This window comes from Lissotriton vulgaris, chromosome 8 (assembly GCF_964263255.1).
Source record: "Lissotriton vulgaris chromosome 8, aLisVul1.2, whole genome shotgun sequence".
Lineage (NCBI taxonomy): Eukaryota > Metazoa > Chordata > Amphibia > Caudata > Salamandridae > Lissotriton > Lissotriton vulgaris.
Window position 1 is genome coordinate 548,062,996 of NC_141696.1, and position 6,241 is coordinate 548,069,236.

Genomic DNA, 6,241 nt, shown 5'->3' on the forward strand with positions numbered 1-6,241 from the left:
TCTCAGGGGCCAAAATTACAGTGTGGTTTGTGGCCGAGGGCCGCACTGGTGGGGGCGGGGTCAGTGAGAGGGGGGCGGGGCTAGAGCCAAAAAAAAACTCTGACCATGAGGTTGAACACAGGCCCCTGCAGTGGACGTCTTCGTCCACTGACCCACCAGATCCAGCATACACACATATCTCTCTCTCTTCCTCTCCCTCCCTCCCTATCTTTCTCTCCCTCCCCCTCTCTCCCTCTCTCTGTCTCCCTCCCTCTGTCTCCCTCCCTCCCTCTGTCTCCCTCCCTCTCTCTGTCTTCCTCCCTCCCTCTGTCTTCCTCCCTCCCTCTGTCTGTCTCCCTCCCTCCCTATGTCTCCCTCCCTCCCTCTGTCTCCCTCCCTCCCTCTGTCTCCCTCCCTCCCTCTGTCTCCCTCTCTGTCTCCCTCCCTCACTCTGTTTCCCTCCCTCTCTCCCTCTCCCTCCCTTTCTCTCCCTCTCTTCGTCTCCCCCCTCTTTCCGTCACCCTCCCTCCCACTTTCTCTCCCTCTCTCCATCTCCATCCCTCCCTCCCTCTGTCTCCCTCCCTCCCTGTCTCCCTCCCTCTCTGTCTCCCTCCCTCTCTGTCTCCCTCCCTCTGTCTCTCTCCCTCTGTCTCCCTCCTTCCCTCTCTGTCTCTCTCCTTCCCTCTCTGTCTCCCTCCCTCCATGTCTCCCTCCCTCCCTGTCTCCCTCCCTCCATGTCTCCCTCCCTCCATGTCTCCCTGTCTCCCTCCCTCCATGTCTCCCTCCCTCCATGTCTCCCTGTCTCCCTTCCTCACTGTCTCCCTCCCTCCCTCCCTGTCTCCCTCCCTCTCTGTCTCCCTCTCTGTCTCCCTCCCTCTCTGTCTCCCTCTCTGTCTCCCTCCCTCTCTGTTTCCCTCCCTCTCTCGCTCTCCCTCCCTCTCTCTGTCTCCCTCCCTCTCTTTGTCTCCCTCCCTCCCCCTGCATCCCTCCCTCTCTCTGCATCCCTCCCTCTCTCTGCATCCCTCCCTCTCCCTCCCTCCCTCTGTCTCCCTCCCTCCTGCTCTGTCTTCCTCCCTCTGACTCCCTCCCTCTGTCTCCTTCCCTCCCTCCCTCCCTCCCTCCCCCTCCCTCCTGCTCTGTCTCCCTCCTGCTCTCTGTGTCCCTCCCTCCTGCTCTCTGTCTCCCTCCCCTCTCTCTGTCTCCCTCCCTCTCTCTGTCTCCCTCCCTCTCTCTGTCTCCCTCCCTCTCTCTCTGTCTCCCTGACTCTCGCCGTCTCCCTCCGTCTCTCTTTCTGTCTCCCTCCCTCTCTCCCTCGCTCCCTCCCTCTATCTCCCTACCTCTGTCTCCATCCCTACTTCTGCCTCCCTCCCCTTCTCTCCCTCTCTTTCCCTTCCCTGACTCTCCCTCTCTCCCTCCCCTGACTCGCCCTCTCTCTCCCTCCCCTGACTCTCTCCCTCCCTTGACTCTCTCCCTCCCTCTCTTTCCCTCCCTCCTTTTCCCTCCCCTGACTCTCTCCCTCTCTTGCCCTCCCCTCACTCTCCATCCCTCTCTCACCCTGCCCTGGCTCTCCCTCTCTCTCCCTCCCTCGCCCTGGCTCTCCCTCCCTCGCCTTGGCTCTCCCTCACTCTCCCTCATGCCTCGCTCTCCCTCTCCCTCCCTCTGCCTCTCCCTCCCCTGACACTCCCTCTCTCCCCCTCCCTGACCCACCCCGACTCTCCCACTCTCTCCCTCCATCGCCCTTCCCTGACTCTCCCTCTCTCTCCCTCCCCTGACACTCCCTCTCTCTCCCTCCATCGCCCTCCCCTGACACTCCCTCTCTCTCCCTCCCCTGACACTCCCTCTCTCTACCTCCCCTGACTCTCCCTCTCTCTCCCTCCATCACCTTCCCCTGCCTCTCCCTCTCTCTCCCTCCCCTGACTCTCCCTCTCTCTCCCTCCCCTGACACTCCCTCTCTCCCTCCCCTGACTCTCCCTCTCTCTCCCTCCATCGCCTTCCCCTGACTCTCCCTCTCTCTCCCTCCCCTGACTCTCCCTCTCTCTCCCTCCCCTGACACTCCCTCTCTCTCCCTCCCCTGACTCTCCCTCTCTCTCCATCGCCCTCCCCTGACACTCCCTCTCTCTCCCTCCCCTGACACTCCCTCTCTCTCCCTCTCTCTCTCTCCCTCCCGTCTCTCCCTCTCTCTCCCTCCCCTGACTCTCCCTCTCTCTCCCTCCCCTGACTCTCCCTCTCTCTCCCTCCCCTGACACTCCCTCTCTCTCCCTCCCCTGACTCTCTCTCTCTCTCTCTCTCCCTCCATCGCCCTCCCCTGACACTCCCTCTCTCTCCCTCCCCTGACACTCCCTCTCTCTCCCTCTCTCTCCCTCCCGTCTCTCCCTCTCTCTCCCTTCCCTGACACTCCCTCTCTCTCCCTCTCTCTCTCTCCCTCCCGTCTCTCCCTCCCCTGACTCTCCCTCTCTCTCCCTCCCCTGACTCTCCCTCTCTCTCCCTCCCCTGACTCTCCCTCTCTCTCCCTCCCCTGACACTCCCTCTCTCTCCCTCCCCTGACTCTCCCTCTCTCTCCCTCCATCGCCCTCCCCTGACACTCCCTCTCTCTCCCTCCCCTGACACTCCCTCTCTCTCCCTCTCTCTCCCTCCCGTCTCTCCCTCTCTCTCCCTCCCCTGACACTCCCTCTCTCTCCCTCCCCAGTCTCTCCCTCCCTCGTCCTCCCCTTTGCACACTGTTAAAAGTAGGTTGTGAAGGATGCAGCTTCGCCCGTCATGGGCCCTCACTGTAGGACTCTTCTTGGATCCCTGCTTGGGTTGGTGGTCGGCTCCAGTGTATGCTACTGGCTGTACAAACGCCTTTTACGCAGTGAGCCGTCTAAACCGGGGTCTTACACAGGGGACGGTGCGGGGGCAACACAGGACAGAGATGAGGCGGATTCCAAGAGCCTGATTTGGGCCCCTGAGGCAACAGGCGGTCTCCTGCGCAGGGTGTCCGGAATGACTTTGGTGGCCAAAGTGAGGGAGAACCCTACAGATGTTCTAATAAATCCATCAAGCAATTTGGATGCTCAACGTCTACAAAGAGTTATTGAACTGCTTCAAGCCACAGAAGAATCGTCAGTTCGAAAACAAGCCTTGATTACTCTTAGTAACAGTGCTGCATTTTCAGTTAATCAAGATCTTATTCGTAATTTAGGGGCTCTTCCAGTAATTGGAAACATGCTTTCAGATCCTGTTCCTGAAGTCCAGGCACAGGCTTTAAATGCGCTTAACAACTTGAGTATGAACTTGAGCAATCAGGAACAGGTAAACATTTATATTGAACCTATTTGTGCAACTGTTGAAGTTGCTCCACTGAACTCTGACCTGCAGTTAGCTGCACTTAGGCTGTTAACTAACATGTCTGTTACAAACGAGTACCAAGACATGATCGTAAAATCCTTACCTTGCTTTCTTCGTCTGTGGTCTCATGGAAATGAAAAGACGCAGATTCATGTTTTGAAGGTGCTTGTGAATTTGTCTGCAAACCCATCGCTCACAACAGATCTACTGAGTACTCAAGTACCTTCCTCGTTGGCATCTTTCTTCCACACATGCACAAATGATGACATCCTCCTACGGGGGCTCACCTTTGTGGTAAATCTGAATGAAAATATGGACAGTGGAGCAGCTCACCGTCAATACCACGAAGGCTCGCACTTCTCTTTGTTGTTCGGAGATTCAAGGCAAAGCTTCTTGGTATCCTTGTTACAGCACCGGGATGAGGAAGTGAAAAAGCAAATAGCAAGAATCATGACTAAACAGCAAACATAAAGTCCTTCCTTCCGAAGAGGGAAGCACAATTAATTGACGTCCCTGCGGTCTGAATTGAAGTCATTTCATTGCTTCGATGTGGCACAGTACTACTGCTTTACCTGCCGAGGTTGCTCCTTCCGTGTTTGTTGCTTGGATCATACCTGTGCAAGTCTCCCTTGCCACTTTTGAACCTGCACCGCTATACAAAGCGTCATAACATGCCGCCTGATCCAGAGTTTCTGCCAAGCACTCGAATGGTATTGACTGCAGACACAGCATCTGAAAGATCACACGGGCTAAAGGCAGAAGTAATAAATCGGTTTTGTTTCGAAACTTGACTTGAGTGAGAATCCGCTAGCATATTGAACAAGACTTCTTTGCATTCAAGACCGTTTGTTCCTCATCTACAGAGCAGTCACTGCATCTTTAGAAAAGCTCCCAATGGAACGCGGTCCTCCTTTAAAAGTCTGAAATCTTGCATGCTCCTGCTTGCGCACTGCTTTTAGTAGGCAGTATGTTTGCGTAAGCCTGCCATTCCGGACGTATGAATGGACACTACAAAGAAGACACTGGAAGAGGCATGTGACATAACAGAACATATTCTCCCCGCCGAAAATATTGAAAGTTTTTAGGAAATTATTTTTGAATAAAATTAAAGAGGATAGCCCTGCCATCATCCAGGGGCAAGCAAGCTTTTGTATGTGGCCACCAGAAACCTGCGTGCCAGGTCAAAGCCCTGAAGGAAATATATGTGTCACATACAGGCGTGCAACATTCATTGAGTTTAAAATCGCCCCCACCCCCTTGTCAGCCCGGGATGAGACAGCTTGCCTAGCGCGCGCACAGCCGCGCCGGAGCATTTCACAGGTCTTTAAGGGCCATTAACTTTTTAATGAGGCTTTGTTCAGTTTCGCCTCTTCCGAGGCCCCTGCAGCTCCACTCTATGGCTGTAATCTCTCAGCCCCCAGAGAGCAGAGCCTCTCCTAGTCCAGGCTGCTGCAGCCGGTGGTATTTACTGACACTCGAGAATTTTTTTTCTTAAACTGGTACATGTCTGTAAGGTCCGCGGGCCGCCAAGGAAGGCTTGCCGGGCCGCGGGCGGCCCGCGGGCCGTACTATGAGTACCCCTGTTATAGACCATATATAGTTAGGAATTCGCATTTACAAAACCTTATTTTACTCACACAAAACCATTGAAATTCCATATATAGTTAGTTGCACTAACTATATATCGCGCACCCGCAATCCACTGCTGATGATGTCACATATTACATCATTCATAACATGGTCAGTGACATCACTGATGACATCACTGATGACATCTCAAATGACATCACTGATGACATCTCAAATGACATCACTGATGACATCACTGATGACATCTCATTTGACATTACTGATCACATCACTGATGATATCATTCATGTGATAATACGATGAACCTCTTCAGACTCTAATATAACCTTAGATACAATCAGTGTAAACAGACACTCACAGACTGTCACTCATCCATGGAGTTACTCACACGCCTAGTCAGTCATGCAAAGAATCAATCACACCTCCATTTCCTCAACTATACAGTTATACAAACTTTACTTATTCAAACATATACTAACACATATTTACTCTCTTATACAATCCCTGATACAAGTTCACAATGATCCATACAGCCACTCACACATTCACTGGCTCTTATGCACAGTTATTTATATATGTCAACTCTCACATGTACTGTGTTTTACATATGTACTTACTTTGACATGTAGCACTGAGATATCCATTCACTCACCAATACACTCATGCACACAGTCAACCGCCCATACAGCTGTTTCCACATGCACTTTTGAAACCATACATCTAGTGAATCAACTGCTCACACATCTATGCACAGAGTCATACACCTCCCAGCCACCCACACACACACTCAGTCTCCCATACAAATACTTGGGCAACCAATCAATAACCCATATAGTTACTCATATAGCTACTTATCAACACATGCAACAGTTTACAGAACAACAGACATAATGATGCACAAATTAAGACAGTTTAGTCACTAACCCATGCACTCAGTGAGACACATTTAATCACTCACTCATACAGTCAGTCATGCACCTACTAAATCCTTCATCCAGACACTTATACATCCACTCATTCTTCAATATGTAAGACATATTTTAACTTTACAGAAACATACAGTCACTGGATGTTGTCATCAGTGATGTCATCAGTGATGTCATTTGAGATGTCATCAGTGATGTCACTGACCATGTCATGAATGATGTAATATGTGACATCATCAGCAGTGGATTGCGGGTGCGCGATATATAGTTAGTGCAACTAACTATATATGGAATATATATATATATATATATTACCTACTGGCGGTCGCCAGTAGGTATATATAGTTAGGATTTTTTCCCTATGGGATTTCTGAAAATTCTATGTCTAATAACTTTGGCGTTTGTGGACGGAATTGGCT

General features: G+C 51.9%; 1 pseudogene; it reads left to right on the forward strand.

The window, feature by feature from the left end:
- The first annotated feature begins 2,721 nt into the window (after nt 1–2,721).
- On the forward strand, nt 2,722–3,777 carry LOC147697696 (armadillo repeat-containing protein 10 pseudogene; annotated as a pseudogene).
- The last annotated feature ends 2,464 nt before the right edge of the window (nt 3,778–6,241 follow it).